This window comes from Podarcis raffonei, chromosome 4 (assembly GCF_027172205.1).
Source record: "Podarcis raffonei isolate rPodRaf1 chromosome 4, rPodRaf1.pri, whole genome shotgun sequence".
In the NCBI taxonomy this organism is placed as follows: Eukaryota; Metazoa; Chordata; class Lepidosauria; order Squamata; family Lacertidae; genus Podarcis; species Podarcis raffonei.
The window spans coordinates 73,337,726-73,355,821 of NC_070605.1; the positions used below are offsets into that span (position 1 = coordinate 73,337,726).

General features: G+C 42.0%; 1 long non-coding RNA gene across 1 annotated transcript in view; it reads left to right on the forward strand.

Moving 5' to 3' along the window:
- Positions 1-1,249: 1,249 nt before the first annotated feature.
- LOC128411719 (uncharacterized) overlaps positions 1,250-18,096 on the forward strand; it is a 36,226-nt gene continuing 19,379 nt past the window's right edge. Inside the window, exons 1-2 of the long non-coding RNA XR_008329895.1 lie at positions 1,250-1,595; positions 3,527-3,592. This is a non-coding gene — a long non-coding RNA (uncharacterized LOC128411719). The remainder of the gene's footprint in view (positions 1,596-3,526; positions 3,593-18,096) is intronic.

Sequence of the window (18,096 nt, forward strand, 5' to 3'; positions counted from 1 at the left end):
CTTTCAACCCATAGTGATGCAAGCTTTTTTTTTTTATGAGACAAATCTGGGATGAGTTTCCATTGTTTTTTCATCACTGTTTCCTCCTTGACGGTCCAATGCACAAATTGTTAAATTATATGCAGTTTCCATAGAAGAGAAGCTGTGTTAATCTGCTGCAATGGTAACAACAAAGGTACAATTTTCCCCCATTGTGGCAGGGCTTTTCACAAGCAAAACGGTAAGTAGGCTGAGAATCAGGACACTGACAAACAGACAATGTCTATACTGCCTGACAGCGATTTTTCCATAGTGCACATTTTCCAGAACCGCTTGGAGACTATATGTGCTGACTATCCAACGTTCAAACTGCCTTATTTGTGGTTTCCTGTTCTGCACATTCTCCTTGCCTCTGTGTGAATGTGCAGAACTCCTGGTGTCTGTGCACATTCTCCACTGAATTCTCACATTCTCCAGTGAATTAGTATCTATAGGGAGAAAATGAATAGGGTTCTTGTGTGAGACTTAATAATAAAGCAACTTATACCATTACAAAAATTTGAAACTAAATGATATGTGGTGTCCTAGATTGTTTTAACTGCAGCTGTTTTAATATTGCAGTAGTTCCTTTACATTGTGGTTTCATGGATATTGTGGTTTGATGTAAGCCGTCTCAGGAAGATTTTGTCTTGAAATGCAGCGTATAATATTTTGTTTAATATAATAAAAAATTAATGAAATCTGTTACATACAATAAATCAAAACAGCATCCTGCAAGCTAAGGCTTTGGAAAGCATGAATCAACATTCTTCCGTAGTTTCTTTTCTTCAGCATCTATGCATATAAAACTAATGGGGGCCCAATATGTGTCAGGCTGTTTAGGCCCCTCTGCCTGGACTCTGAACACTGGACTACTTTCCCAAAAGCTGTTTCTAGATACCTCAGTTTCTTAATACATTTCCCACAAAATGCAGGCTATTTTGCCTCTCTGGCATTTCTCGGGTAAGCCCTATCATTAAATGTTAAATATGTATTCACAGTTCATTTTAAAAATGAGAAAGCAAAACATTTATGCACAGACCAGATTTAGCAGAATTCAGTTCAGATGAATCATTGGTGGACAGCCTCCTAGAGGACTGCAGGCATATAAGCCCTACCCAGTATGTCTGGGAAAGAGCTCTTTTTTATGGTGATGCAAGAATACAAATCAAGAGAGCAGATTGTAATTACTACACTGCCACCTGGTGGTGAAGTGGATGAGGAGGCAGTTAAAGGACGAGGACTTCCTGACCAGAGAGTCAAAACTTACTATAGGTGTCCCATTGAGCTTGTTTACATGTGCGATTAGCATTTGCACCCAACATATCCGTATTGTCCTCGTGCTTTGTCTCATTTCTAGTTAAAGGCAGAGTTGTCTACTCACCTGACTGGCGGTGGCACTCCAGAAAAGGTTTTTCGCTATGCGTTCTGACTGAACTTTTTAAACAAATGGAATCATCAGGGTTTGATTCTACTTTATACTACCGTTGAGCTATGCTAATGTTGTTGTAAGACATCAGTTGAATGATAAACGGATTGATACATAACCAACAGTCCCTATCTAATAGGGTACCAAGGTATAGTATGAAGACAACTCAGACTACCATTTTACCTGTGCTGGATTTAACGTGATGAGGGTGGTTTCTCTGTACAGGGTGCTGGGCTGAGAGGGCACAAAATAGTAATAATAATAATAATAATAATAATACCTATATTTATGCAGGTACCTAGTGAAAATATTTAAAAGCAACTGTATCAAAATGAATTATTGTGAAAATGAGAAATACTGGAAGGAGGGTGCGACTTTTGTCTTCACTCAGGGCGCCATATTAGCAAAGCAATATTACCAAATCACCCTGGGATTTCTTGGTGAAGAAGGGCGATATATAAATTTAATAAAATAAAGAAGTAAAAAGCCTTTCCCTGGCTTGCTGAAGCTAAATAGGTGTCTGGGTCTGTTCAGTGCCTGGTTGGGGGCCGACTGGGGAACCACCCTTTGGATTCCATGACAGAAGAAAGGGAGAAAATTAATGCGAGAAAATAAATAGAAATAAACCATACCTTTCCGGTTGTACCTACATGGGCACTGCTCCGCCTTTTTCTTCTTCTTGTTTTGGCTTGTTTTACGACTAGGCTATTGAGCAATATTCATCTGCTTACCTATCTACCTGTCTATCTGGATTCGTACACAGCTTAATCATCACAACTTTTAAGCAGTTTACATTTTAAAAAAATTATAATACAGTGGTACCTGGGTTAAGAACTTAATTTGTTCTGGAGGTCCGTTCTTAATCTGAAACTGTACTTAACCTGAGGTACCACTTTAGCTAATGGGGCCTCCCGCTGCTGCATAGCTGTCAACTTTTCCCTTTTCTTGTGAGGAGTCCTATTCAGAATAAGGGAATTTCCCTTTAAAAAAGGGAAACGTTGACAGCTATGGTACCACTGTAATGCTGATAAGATCAGACCTTAAAAACAAGTTGATTTTTTAATTCCTCTTTTAATTAGCCAATGGACCTGAGAAGGAAAAATGTCCATAAAATGTAACAATAAAGGTTTTATGCTCTCTTTCTCACACATTATGCTGTTTTGATGCCCCCCCCCACTGCCCTGGGCACATGCCTTTCGCACACCACTCCTTGATTTGGGTCTGGGAGGACCACAGGTTTTAATACCCAATACAGCTCTCTGCCAAGAAGCTTGTGTAAAATGCTGCATTAGGAGCACAGTTTCCTACGTACTTTGGAACTTTCTCAGCCCATAAGGCACTTAGCATGTAGCCCTGCCACCTCTTCACATGGAGGATATAACTATGATTATGCTCTTTGCTGCTGCTGTTGTTAAATTTATTACCCACCCTTCGCCAGGAGGTAACAGGGAGAGTTGCAACAATCTTAAATTCAACATGAAAAATAATCAAATCACAGGAATAGGGTGGGTCCCAAAAGCACATCTCAGGCGTCCAAGCCAAAGCAATGAAGTGCATCTCCAACAGATTTCAAGAGCTGTATTATGAAGGTGCCAGACACGCCTCTGCGGAGAGGGGATTCCACAACTTGGGGGCTGCCACAGAAATTTCCCTCTCCCCGACCCCCCAACATTCCTAGCTTCTGAGGGCAGTGGAGCTACCAAGAGGGTCTGCCCTGCTGATCTTAAAACCTGACAGGGTCTGTTGGGAAGGAGGCAGTCTTTCAGAGATTTGGGGCCTAAGTTATACAAGCATTCCCAGTTAGACAAGCCTTTTGATATGAAACTATGCCAGGAATCCTGTTTTTTTATTGATCGGTGAGGAGTTCGGAAAGCTGTTCCAGTCCTTGCTTATTTGAGGGTTAAATGTTTTGTTGTTGTTGTTCACAGAGCCTTCATGGTTTGATTCTGTATATGTTTGTTGCCTAAGTTCCTAAGTTACATTTTGTACCATAGGAGATTTGTTTTCTGTTTTTCCTTATGTTTTGAGGAAATATATTCTGATCCCTGTACATATTTTTACATTTTGTTTTCTCTGCAGAATTATTGCTATGTTCATTTGCATGTTTTGGGCTGCAAGCTTATATTTACACACCCTTACTCAGGTGTAAGTATCATTCACTTCATACCACGGTAATGCATTCCTATTCATGTGCCATTGAAGTGTTGCTCAGTGTTCATTGTGTGCGTTTATTTCAAGGGGGGAAATGCTTAATTGTTAAGACCACCTTCTCCTCCTCCTCCTCCTCCTCCTTCTTCTTCTTCTTCTTCTTCTTCTTCTTCTTCTTCTTCTTCTTCTTTTTACAAAGGTAGCCTCTATCTGCTCTTCTATTTGCTAATCGAGAGCTATTTGCCTGAAACATGTTGGGATTTATGCAGCTCGTTTAAATAAATTAAGACCGAACTAGATGTGATGCTAAACACATGTCAGCATTGAACAAGCCTGATTTTTGTTCTTTAAGCAACAGCTGTTGGGGCAGGGCGAAAGAGAGAAATTGGGGCTCTGGGACACAGGGAGCAGGATTTAACTCTCTTTCCCCTGTCATGGTTCTGATAAAAAAAAATCACTTCCCAAGCTGCCTCAGGACTGGAAATGTCTGCTTCCTTCCCTAGACTAATAACACCATCAATAATGAGTGGCGGTGGTAGAAGAAGCAGTCTGCCCCTTTTCTTTTAGCTTGAAATGCCAGGACTTGCACCTGAGATGTGCTCTGCAGCTGAGCTATGGCCTGTCCCCCAAAATCTGAGCTTGAAGTCAGATGTAGCCATCCTACGGCCAGCGTTGGTCAACTGCTGTCAAGAATGCCAAAGGCAGCTGATGGGAATCTGATTCCCAAAAAGAAGCTTATGAAACTGAACTGGGAGTTGGAAGCTTCTCAGTATCACCTGCTGGTTGATGATCCAAACATTTAAAGGAACCAACCCACTAGATGCATTGACGTCCGTCAGGGCAGGTGTCAGGAGCAGGTCAGCAATAACTCACATGGTGCCAGTGAAGTTAACTATCTTTATTCAAAGAATCAAAAGAGCTCAGGAGACCAGGTCTAGTGAGTGTGGCAACTCTTCCCAGTAGGTCTAGCCCCAATGAGGCATTTGCAAGAACTGAAGGTCCCCACCTTCCCACAGTACCCTAAGTCTCCTCCTACCTCAGGTCCTTCCCAAGCAATCCGAGACTCCAACGCTTTGTCTGTCTTTGCTCTGCCCTCTTCATACCTCTTCTGATTCTGGGAGACCAGGGGGAGAGGAGCTAGTCTCAACAGGAGGGGGAGACTCGCTCGCTTCTTCACCAGCCTGCCTCATCTCTGCCTCTTGGTCCCCCTGCTGTCCCACCAGTGCCTGCATCCAGCCAGTCCATGAAAACGTCCATGGATATGACACCGCATGTGATTGGTTTTCATTTTTGAAGATGAAAACCATAAGGCAGGCCTTGATTAGGCTCAAGCAAAACAATTCTTCTCTCGTGAAATGCACACTGAAAGAGCTCTTTGTATCTGATGGAATACTGAAACAGGGCAGAGAGAAGCGCAAAAGACAGTGACCTTTCTCCTATGTTAATATTTAATCAGGCACTTGACCTCCAGGATTACAAATTAACAGTAATTGGGCCCCAAAAGATTTTCTCTTCCTTACAGAATTTTTTTTTATTATCCCTATTTGAACATGCTACTAAATTAGTTCTACTATTTTTAATAGAAGAGAATTTGTTTCTAAAAAAAATACAGGTAAGACAAAATGTTAAGCTACTCACCCTGCCTTTCTTTTTTTAAAAAAATAGATATCCAGATGTACCTAGAATTGCCACCTGGCCAGATTTAAATTGGCTTGAGCATAAGTAGAGATGGGGTGAAATTCATTTGAATAAAAACCTACCTAATTTGCACGTCCCACAACAATACATAGACCAAAATGCAGCTGTCCTTCTGTATTCCCACTTCTCCAAATGTTGCACTATGCATTTCTCCAACCCAGAACTGTGTACAAAAATGCATATATTAGGGGAAAGTCTGCATGAAGATGCATATGTTAGTGAAAACAACATACAAAAATGCATTCTGTTTGGGGAAATGCTTGCAAAAATGTATTGGGCAAAATTGCATCCAAAAAAGTGTATATTAGGATAAATGTTCATGAAGGTTTTAAAACCACTTCTCAGATTGACACCTGGCGCCATAGCCACTGGGGCATAAAGTTGGACACCAGTTGGCTTTTTGCAGCCATGGTGTCTAGCTATACCATTTCTGGGTTCAGAAGCAATACAGTGGTGCCTCGCAAGACGAAATTAATTCGTTCCGCGAGTTTTGTCGTCTTGCAATTTTTTTCGTCTTGCGAAGCACGGTATCGGAAAAGTTTAGGAAAAGCTTCAAAAATCACCAAAGTCTTCAAAAACCTCAAAAAAGGCTACCACACCGCGTGCTATGAGTTGCTCCTCGAAGTCAAGTCGCAACTGTATTAACGGTGTTAAGAAAAAGGAAACAAACTTGCAAGACGTTTCCGTCTTGCGAAGCAAGCCCATAGGGAAAATCGTCTTGCGAAGCAGCTCAAAAAACAAAAAACCCTTTCGTCTTGCGGGTTTTTTGTCTTGCGAGGCATTCGTCTTGCGAGGTACCACTGTATTTCTAAATAATAATATTATAAATACACAAAATCATTTTTAAAAATCATTACTGGACTGTGTCCATATTTTTCCTGAAAGCACAACTGAGTGGTCAAACAAACTGTGACTGGTGTCAATAAAAGTGCAATAGAAATGGCCTGGGGCCTTTGCAAGCTTGTGTGTCACTTCACACCCACACCCACACCCCAAAATGGCTGAATTATCATGCAACATAATTCATATTGATGGCTAGGGTGTTACATGCATTCATAACTAATATGAATAATTCATACATTTCCGTCTCTGCCCATATGAAGCAGAATGTTTATTGTGGATAGACTTAAATTTCCAGGATAATGTGCAATCTTACATCCTTATTTTTATTACAAACCTCCATAGCGTTTATGAATGTCAGCAGCAGTCCTTTCCTGTCTAGATGCATTTTTATCACATGATCACCCAACTTCTGAGGGTCCCAATCCATTTCCAGTTCTCTTTAAGATCACCATCTCCTGGATCAGCTCACATGTTGAGGTTTTCTAGGAGGCAATAAGAGAAATCGACAAGTTGGGCAGCTCCTTGGGACAGGGATCTTCCTCGTGTCATGTACACTGATGATGAATGAATAAAAGGAGCATCGCACCAAAAATCAGCTGCTTGTGGTGACTTAGTTCCACTACTACTGCAAAATGGCCCTTTGAATAACAGGTTCTTATTCTCGGCCTAGTCTTATACAACTGATATAAATCAACCAGGCTGTCCCTGATAGCAGGGGAAAGGGACTTGTTCAATCCACACAGCAGGGAATTCAATTAACATGTGGTGTTATTACTCATTGCAGGACCATGAGGAATCCCAAAAGGCTCTGTCAGCTTGCTTTACTTCTTTAAGTCTTATTTAACCATATACTCTCTTCCAGAAGCCTGAAGCCTCAGAATGGTACACTCTGGAAGCAAGTCAGGCAAGGCCATTTAAAAAAAAAACAACCTAATAGTTGTATGGCCAAATGTACACCCAGTGTCAGATAGTGGGCGCCTAGTAGATACAGTTGGGACATATAACTTTCATATAGTGAAATGGAGAAAAAAATGTCAGGACATTGTGAATATGAAATCAGTTGGACTGGATGCTTTTCAACCAAGAGTAGAACCACTGACATTACTTGACCTAACTTAGCCATGCTTATTTCAAGGAGTCTTCTCTAAGTAACTTAGCTGAATCACACCCATATGTTTAAGCACTATTTTTATATTTATTATATATTATATATTTTTTATATTTAAAAAAATGAAGTCACAAGCCTAATTTCAAACTCTATTGTTAGTTATATGCTAAGTATATCAGCATATACTAAGTATATTATATGGATATAAAAACTCCAAGAAAAACATTTTAGTATTAGTATTAGGACCTTGCAGTGGATTCAGGTGAATCTTGAACTGAAGTGGGATCCTTTGGAAAGATTCCAGACTTGTTGAAGGCAGGGTGGGATCTGTCCAATAAACCCCAGACTGAACCAAAGACTTCTGAAGTGCCTCATGGCTGCATTGTAGGTACACACTAGAGACCCATTTAACATGTCTTATAAAATGGCCTGTGTCGTGCAAGTAGGGTGGTATGATACTGCTTTATACTAGTCTCTTTTCAAAACCTGTCACTGCTATAGCATTAGCTTTATCTTGTTGGCTATTTGCAGTATGGTAGCGCTGCAGAGAGCTTGCTGGGGAGACCATGCATTAAAAAGAAAGGACTCAAAAATAACTTAAACAAGTTTTAATAAGAAAAACAAAAACTCCTTTTACACTAAATACATTAACAACCAAACCAGACCCAACCACCAACCCATCCCCCAGGGTAAAGGGAGAGCTAGGTGCTGCTCCTTATATACTACACCCAAATGCTGACACACCTTAATCAAATACAACTCAGCAGCACCTGCTGTGCTTCACAGCTGCAAAGCTGGGTCTCGTTATCTTGCTCTGGCCCTTGCTCTGGCCCCTTAAAGACATACACATCGGGTGGAACAATGATGAACCTTTACATTTAAAGAAACCATTCAACATTTCCCCTGCGGTTCATCATTGTGGAACAAAAACATAAAGCATACTTTGTACATGTTTTTCGTGTGTAACCTTTGGAAGTGCTTTAGTAAAAATGTCCGCAATTTGATTGTCACCTGGAACATATTCAAATACAATCATTTCGTCAGCAATTAGTTTCTTTACAAACTGTAAACGTAACCTTAAGACTCTAGTGCGCTGCGTATTGGTCTCTGAACACAGGATAGCAAGTCCGCTCTGGGAATCAAGGTAAACTTTTACTGGTAGTGTTACTTGCATCTGTAGGTCTGCAAATACTTGCAGATACCATTCTACATCACGAGTGGCCTGAACGCATGCACATAATTCACTCTCTGTTGTGGAGAGACAAATAATGGTTTGTGTCTGGGACTTCCATTCAAATGGACAACCGTTATAACAAAACACCATACCAGACACACCCCTGCAATTATTTTGTTCCACTGCATGAGATGCATCGCAGAAAATTTCAAAACCTTTGTCAATACATGTTGTAAACTGCAACCTATAATGTTTGGTGTGTTTAAGGTAATTTCTGAACATCATTGTAGCTTTTTGGCTCAAAAACTGCCTTATTGGCATACACAGTATTAAAATGTTCATCTGCAAAACGTTGTGGCTTCTGTCTCTTTCTATCTGAACGTCTCAGTCCGGAAGGAGAGTCAGACTCCTCAGACTTAATGGGACTAAGTGAGCCACCAGTTTCAGGTTGTAAATAATTGTCAGATTGAAGAGATGCCTGTAGGCTAAGCTCACGATCAGAAAACTCAAGAGAATCTAACCTCCCCTCGGGTGCCTTTAACTTTAAATCACCAAACAAATCAGATTCAACAGACTTTTTGTCTTTTCCCATTAATTCAGAAGCACCATTTCCTGCTGCTGCTGCTTCTTCCTCTTCTTCCTCAGTATTATCTATACCATCAGTATCTTGGAAGACAGCAACTCCATTCCAATTTACAGTTTGCATCATGCTTCTGGTAATATGAAATTTGCCAGTTGCTGGTATGTAAATTCTGTACGCCCCCTGCTGGTAGCCCATTAATTTTCCCTGGACACTACGTTCACCCAATTTCTGCTTAGCGGGATAATGCATAATTACATCTGAACCCCAAATGCGTAGGTATTTCAGATTAGGGCGTTTTTTAAACAGCTTCTCATAGGGGGTGACATCTAAACCAGAATGATAACTGCGATTTTTAACATAACAAAAAGCATTAAGCGCTTCAGCCCAAAAGTCTTTGGGCAGATTAGCATCGTGCAGATACGTTTTAACCCCTGCCTGTAGGTCACGCTGCACAACTTCAACAAGCCCATTTTGCCAGGGACTTCGGGGGCAAGATAACTCATGAGTAGTCCCCTGCGCTTCCAGGAATTTCTCAAAATCCTCAGAAACAAATTCCCCACCCCGGTCAGAAAACAGGTTCTTAATTGGTTTGTTAAAGTGCGTTTTTACCCAGTTGCAAAAAACTTTGTACTTCTCAAATGCTTGGGACTTCTCAGCTATTGCATAAGTCCAACAATATCTACTATACTGGTCTATCAGAGTAAGCCAGTACTTAGAACCTCCTAATGATGGTGGGAGTGGCCCAACTAAATCACAATGTACACGCTCAAATGGCTCAGTTACTTTCCTATCTGAGCACCTACCCTTGCGTGCAACCTTAATCTTATTCTTGCAACAGGATAAACATTGCATAAAGAATTTACATGGTTTTAAGTTGAGGCCATTAACAATATTCTTTGTCTTAATTACATCAGCAAAATTCAGGTGTCCCAGAATTCTGTGTGCCTCATGGACACACCCGGAATGTGGCCTTACATTCCTCAACCCCTGGCTTGACTGTGCTGCTCTGCAATTTATAGGCGATTGGGAGTAGGTGCGAAAATACAGTCTATATAAACCATCAGATTCCCGGGCATAAAATAGACGTTTGTTCCCATCAAAAAACTCACACATTGACTTTAAGAAACGCACAGTTATGCCTTGACGAGCAAAGCACCTTACTGACAATAAATTGTCCACTGACGGGCAGTAAATGCAGTTCGCTATTGTAATGTTTAAAGAGTCAAGTTTAACAGTACCCCTGCCAAGCAACTGCAAGACTTGTGAATTGGCTAAATGTACATTACCAATTTCCTCTTCGAAAGAAATAAACAAGCTTCGATCGTTGCAAATATGCTGAGATGCTCCTGAGTCCACAACAAAAGACTTCCACTTGGCACGTTTAAGTCTTTTACGATCTGTTGTCCTAGCATGGAAAACTCGCGGCTCGTTTCTGTCTCTACTATACGATGTCGGCTGCTGGGCTGACAACCGTGACTGACGAACAGAAACAGGCTTGGGAGTACTTTGCTTTCTTTTGGATCTGCAATCCTTTGCAAAATGTCCTTGCTTATTGCAGAACCAACAACGCTTTGCAGCTTTAAATGCAGTTGTATCACCACAGGTTTGCATATGGCGTTCCTCATTCTTTCTGGAAATAGGAGTGCTTATGGCACAAGCCTCCCTTCTATCCAACTCGCCCATTAATCTTGCCGTTACCCCTTCCACAGTTAATTGTGCTGGTGGAACGGCAGATATCTGGCTAGCTATACCATCGAAGTCCTCATTAAGGGAACAAAGAATGATAAAAACACACTGAATATCAGGTATGTCCATGTCCCTTCGAATTAATTCGCCACGTATTGCCTCCAGACGTCTCAAGTGTGCTGCCAAATCACCACCAGGCTGCAACTTCATCTGGTACAACTGCTTGAAAAACGTCAGTGCAGATGCTGACTCTTTTCTAACATGCACTGCTGCAAGACTGTCCCACATTTCTTTGGCAGTTTTCTTATTTCTTATATAGACTACTTGCTGGTCACTGACTGCCAAATTAATTATCGCCCTGGCTTTTGCATCTCCTTTCGACCAAGCATTAGTCACAGGGTCAGGAGGGTCATCAGTTACATAGGTCCATACTTCTCTAGAGGTCAAAAGCGCCTCCACCCGAAAAGACCATAAACTATAGTTCTCATCTGTTAGCTGTGGGAAGACCAGAGCCTTCTCAGCTTCAGGAACCCGGTCAACCATTCTGGAACTCTTCCAGACCCACAGAACTACGCTAACAGGAGAAGGAGTTTTCAAACCTTTCTCAGAGTCCAAAAATATGCAGTCATCCACTCAGCAGCTGGGCCCATAACCAAAGATGTTGGCTATTTGCAGTATGGTAGCGCTGCAGAGAGCTTGCTGGGGAGACCATGCATTAAAAAGAAAGGACTCAAAAATAACTTAAACAAGTTTTAATAAGAAAAACAAAAACTCCTTTTACACTAAATACATTAACAACCAAACCAGACCCAACCACCAACCCATCCCCCAGGGTAAAGGGAGAGCTAGGTGCTGCTCCTTATATACTACACCCAAATGCTGACACACCTTAATCAAATACAACTCAGCAGCACCTGCTGTGCTTCACAGCTGCAAAGCTGGGTCTCGTTATCTTGCTCTGGCCCTTGCTCTGGCCCCTTAAAGACATACACATCGGGTGGAACAATGATGAACCTTTACATTTAAAGAAACCATTCAACATATCTATCCTGTCCTAAATCAATTTATCTGCAATAAAAAGTTGCATGCCCTGAAAGGGCAGGGTCCCAAACCACATGGGCATTGCCAACACACACCTCCTCAGTAAAGTGTCAATGAAAATAATGTGAGGCTGGGTGCCACAGTTTGTTGGTGAATCAACTGCTGTGCACACAGAAGGCTCAGAGTTCAGTGCCTGGCAAGTCCTGTTAAAAGGATTGGGTAGGTGATGGGAAAGACTAAGCGCCTGGAGAGTCCTTGCCAATCAAAAGGGATGACCACCTACATACGTTGAAAAAATGCACAAGGGGGATTGTGGGGCCTTGTTGACTCACCCCATCCACTACGCCACATTGCCACCCAAGCATTCAGCTGGCTCGTGAAGGGACTCTGTGTGTGTGCTGATGTACCCATGTAGACCACCTTTACATGAAGGGGGATTCCGAGTCTGATTCCTCCGTTCCTTGAAGAGGACACAAATACAGTGGTTCCTTGATTTAAGAACAGTCCTGTTTAAGAACGATTCGGTTTACGAACTCCGCAAAACCGGAAATAGTGTCCTGGTTTGAGAACTTTACAACGGTCTAAGAAAGCACACCTCAGTTTAAGAACGGTTTCAGTTTAAGAACGGACTCCTGGAATGGATTAAGTTCATAAACTGAGGTACCACTGTACACATAGAGCTGTTTCATATGCTAGCTCAACATGCAGATGCTGGGGCAGGTGGGAAGGGTGAGTTTGCACAGCTCTGCCACTCCCTTCCATGTGTTTTCAGTGCATGGGAGGTGTCACCTGCCCACCCATTCCCAATAAATAGACAAATAGTTTGTGCTGGTATAAGGCAGCTTTGTTCCTATGTGTGTTAGGACTCCCCTGGCCCCAGAAGGAACCGACAGCAAAGCAAGGGGAAATACTAACCCAACAATATCATGCAAAGACTCTCCTCCCTGGAAGAGAGGGGAGTGGTTGTGGGCGGGAGCCCGAGCTCCGCCCCTGGCCGGGGGCCTTAGCCCCCGCCCCTCCTCACCTGGCTGGTGCCCACGCCCACCGGAGGCAGCCAACCAGGTGTCTCCGGGGGGCGTGTTTAGCGGCTTAATGCTGCGGCTCCAGCTCCGCCTCCTCCTCAGTCGTCGTCAACAGGCTCCACCTACTGTTGAATAAACCCACCTCCTATAGTCATCCAATGCCTAAGCCAATACCTTTTCACTGCTGTAATCAATAAAGTTGTGGCCTTTTCTTGCCCATTAACCTTATATCACGTGTCCTTGTGAGTTTATTTCACATAGCGGGGGTCGGGCCCTCGATCCACAATGCATTTTACTCGAAACTATATATAACTAGTAAAGCACAGGGTGGAAACACGGCAAAGCTTTCTTCTGGATAGTGTATTTTGAGTTTGATGAAACATCAAAGGTTGAGTTAATGGAGGGGGTCTAGTTTGCAAAGTGTGTAAAGCCTTGCCAACCACTGTCAGCACTGATTGTATTGAATGGGTTTCCATTGATCATAGGTTTTAAAGAGGGTGATCTAACTGATGGTGCTCAAAGGGCGAAATTAGATGTGAGGATGGAAGACCCCTTTTTGCTCAACCATCCTGTGAAGGGTAGGGAAGCTTCACTATTACAAGTAGCATGTACTTGTAGTGAACCCTCCTTCCTCTCCTGCCTTATCTCCCCTCCATGATAGTTGGGCTGAGGGCTGCAGCTGGGTTTGGCCAACTCGTTCAGGGCCACATGCCAGCAGTCATGGCCAAAATAGTCACACTCTCTGTGCTGACACACATGCATGCATGCATCCATGCACACACCACATTCTGCTCCATCACAGCTTCCTCTCCACCCAGTGCAGCACTGTAATGGACATTCAAGTTGTCCCATCATCATGCTAGGCTGGGCAGAGAGGCTTAAACCTATTCTCCCAGTGCCTTGTTGGGGAGGACAATCTTTATCTCTGTCCTTCAGCAGAGCCGAGACAGATATTTTCCTACCCATCACAGTATGGCAGCTGATGAGCAGCTTAAAATGGCTTGGCAGGCCTGAACCAGGCCACGGGTTCACTGCTACCTCAATCATCCAATTTTCTCCCTTCCTGAGCCAATTCCAATATTATGGCTTCTGTTTCATTTCTTTCCATATATATCTACTTCGGAAGAGTTTCTCCTGTGCCCAATATTTCCTCAGTGCCAGTGGCCAGATAGTGCTTGGCTTGGAGATTTAAAAGCGTTGATTTTTTCACAGCAGGAGTTACGACATCATCTGTCAGAGCACCAGGGTAATTGAAAAGACTGCCCTTGCTCTGGCGAATAGGTGAGATGACATGAGCCTTTCAAGTTTGCTTGTAACAATTTAGCACAAAAGGAAACAAGAAAATTAGGGAAACAATCATACAGAGGCTGGATACGTTCTTTTATTTTACGAGGTTTCTCCTTCACACCAGCAGTTTATTTTAAATAATACTTTTTTGCAGGATTGTATGGATTTCCCTTTAAAAGCCATAACAAAAGTTTCTAGGGGACCACATGCCAGCAATGGGTGTAGACACACCACTCTCTCGCACGCAGGCCCACCTTTCGCTGAGCCGTGCAAATCAGTTGAGGAGGGACTTGTTGCATTCTGATGCATTCCCATCAGAACACCAGGCTGAGCAGAGAGGTTTAAACCTCTGTATTTAACGTGGCACAACATTTTGCTGCCATCACCACAATCAATTGAATATTGAAGGGCCATCAAAAATTGGAGGGGGGCAAATTAAACCCCTATGCAAAGTGTTAGCCATCTACAAGATAAAGGTTGCATTTATCTTTTGCTAACATCCACTGTGTTTTACAACTTGAAGCTATGCAGTCATAACTGAGCACCACAGAGTTCAATTCAGCTTATTCCCAGAAAGTTGTTCATAACTTTGCAGTCACGGTAATCCTAATATATTGGTTATTATACTATATACTGCTGGTGTGTGTGTGTGTGTGTGTGTGTGTGTGTGTGTGTGTGTAATAATGGATTAACACAACTGCCTGCATTTTTTTTATTTGTATTGGAAGCATGTCTATTAAATCTTGACAGTGTGACTATGGAGACTTCATGAGGAGCTCTTGCACTTCAAAATGTACCACTCCACCCCTATTCTCAACAGCATTATACTTCACATTATATACAATATGCAGCTACTCCTACAAATATGAAGTCTTTTAGAAATGTGCAGATAACGATTGTTGACTTGCTCTTTGGCAGTTTGCAGAATTTCTCCCTGCATGCCGTGTTAGCATAGCTCTTTGATGCCTTCTGATTGATTCTGTGTTTCTTGGTGACATATCAGTGTTTGATGATATTCACATGCTCAAATCATCAGATTGTGTGTGCATTCTAAGACTGAGCGTATTCCTTTTGGCCCTGCATTTGACATCATCACTAGGTGATGTGCTGGCTCGAAGTTCAGAGCCATGGCATCTTTTTGTGCTTCTTAAAAGTCCACATTTGATGTACCCCTGATGGTGTCTTTCCAAGTCTTTTATTGCATTTCCCACCCTGCCAATGATTTATGGCTGGTTTCAGCTTTGAAGTTACAACCAAAGAGAAAATCAAGAACTGTGTACCCGCCACATGGAAAGGCCTGCTTAGCATCTTTTTATTGTTCCGCACGTACATGTTCTCTACCATTACGGTTGTTATATTGGCCACATATATAATGCACAGAAATTTAGCAGATCTCCCACCCTTCTATCTGAATGACTTGTGAAATCTTGTTGTTTTCTTTTGATGGGGTGGGTGGGAATAGTTGTTTCTCTGGTGGATGACATAGGTTTGGGCTCCAGATCTTTCCGTGTTCTAACAGTGGTTTCCAGATCTATCGGAGTGGAACTTTCCCCCCGATTGCCAGTCATAGAAGCCCCACATATCTGTCAAGGAACCACTGCAAAAGATTGGGGTACACTCAGCTTCCATTACATACTGGCCTGGTCTGTTGGACCTTCCTATTATTCCACTGGAATAATAATAATAATAATAATAATAATAATAATAATAATTTATTTATACCCCCCCATCCGGCTGGGTTTCCCCAGCCACTCTGGGTGGCATCCAACAAAATATTAAAAAACAATAGTCCTTCAGATATTAAAAGTTTCCCTAAACAGGGCTGCCTTCAGATGTCTTCTAAAAGTCTGGTAATTGTTTTTTCCTTTGACAGCTGATGGAAGGGTGTTCCACACGGTGGGTGCCACTACCGAGAAGGCCCTCTGCCTGGTTCCTGTAACTTCGCTTCTCGCAGTGAGGGAACCAGCAGAAGGCCCTCAGCACTGGACCTCAGTGTCCGGGAACAAAATGTTCCTTAGAGTACACCCATGCTCAAGCTGCAAGGAAGTTTGATGCTGGTGCACAAATTGTCTCTCGGGCTCACGCTACATATGTTATGGGTGATCCATGATCATATTTTTATTTTTACTTCAAGACAGCTGTAGCAGGGGTCCAAATCTAACCAGAGAAGTGGCACTGGGGAGCAGGGTTTTAATCCTTTCCTTGACACCGTACTCCTGATCTAACCCACTCCATTGCACCCCATCCCTGACCCGTTGTTTGCGCTTTCAGCAGAAATAGACATGCATTTATTTCCTCCTCCACCACCTGCTTTGTTGGAGCTAATAGATTCAGGACTGGGATGTTTAGGTCAGGGAAGCAGTATGGCAGAAAGAGTTTAGAAAACCATGCCAATCCCCTATGGATGCTTTAAGTTTTATATATATATATATTCATTGTCTGGCATAGTTTAGGGAAGATTGTCTGACAGAGATAGTAGGCTGTCGTGCTTAGAGTGTTGGACTAGGGCTAGGGGGACCCTAATTTAGATCCTCACTCAGCTATGACCGTGGGCATCTCTTACATAGCCTACCTCACAAGGTTGTTGTGTAGATAAATAAGGTAGCGTGTGCACAGCCATGCCCTCCTTGCAGGAAAGGCATGTTATAAATGCAATAAATAAATAAAACCACTAATCTCCTTACTGAGGAATCTCTTGATGAAGAACCTAGCATGTAGCATAGCAACCATAGCTGTTGCAAGCATAAATACTTTATTATTGATGAATGTATAAAAAAGCAGATCTTACCACAAATCACAGGGTTTGGTTTTTAAATGCTAACAATTATTAGAATGTTTAGGTTTTATTTTTTTCATTGTGCAAGAGCTTTTCAATGTACCATGAGCATTTGATATCATTTGAAATGTAATAGACTGAACTTGATAAAGCAGTCAGAGGAAGGAAGAGTCGTAGGTGAACTTGGGATGGCCCTTGCTTGTATGGTCTCTAGAAGGTAGTTCCCATGCACATGAATGGAGCTCCCATTAATCTCTGTGGATCTTGTGCTGGATAATATCCTGGAGGATTTTTGCATAAATGAAATGTATTGTTACCTACTCTAAACCTTCTTGAAAAATTTGATTCCAGGCTAATGCTAAGATAATAAATCAGGATATCATACCTGGGGACATTTAACTTTCAAAATTCTGTGCATGGTTTACAAAACCATGTTGACTTTTCTCTGCCAAACTATGAATGCTGGTTGTTTCTTGACTCTGCTTTCTGTGCCCAGGCACACACTAGCTAATAATTTGTTATTCTGGCAACTTTTTAATAAACCACTAATGTTGCATACGGAAATTCTCTTTTACCATTTCAGTGGCAGAGATTGAAATGACTGAGTGAGATTTAAGCACATTAACTGCTCTTACTGAAAATCACTGTGCTTAAGCATGTGTAAATCTGGATAAAATTTACTCAAAATCCTTGTAATGAGGAATAATATAAGAAACGTTTACTCTAGGGTTTAATTATGAACATCTAACAGTGCAGTCCTATATACTGAGTAACCCTAAGATTGACTTCTGAGTAGACATATACTGTATGGGATTGCATTGTTTGTTTGTTTCTATATGTTAAATATACTATTACCATGCCACCATCCTGTTTCTCTATTGCACGAAAGGTAGTTTCTATCCATAAAATGGGTGAGGAAATCCACCTCTTCTTCTTAAGGCATAAGTATCCTCGAGTTCCCAAACTAGGCATCATCCATGCATGGCATTCTATCATTCCTGTTGCAACCCCCAAAGTCAAGGTGTGTGTGTGAACACAGTGACCAGTCTTAAAGGCATGCTTAGACTGCTCAAGAAAAGAAATAACCTCCAATTTTGAAAAATGTAATAACTATTGACTCCTTTGTGTGTGTTTTACCATGTTTTCCCAGGCAAATTTGTACTTGACAGCCATATGTCCTTTAAAACTGATCCATAACTCTTCAAATAACCCAGATCATTTTTCCTCAATCTCTCCCTCTCTCCCTCTCTCTCCTTCTTTCCCCTCAATCTTTCTCTGTCTCC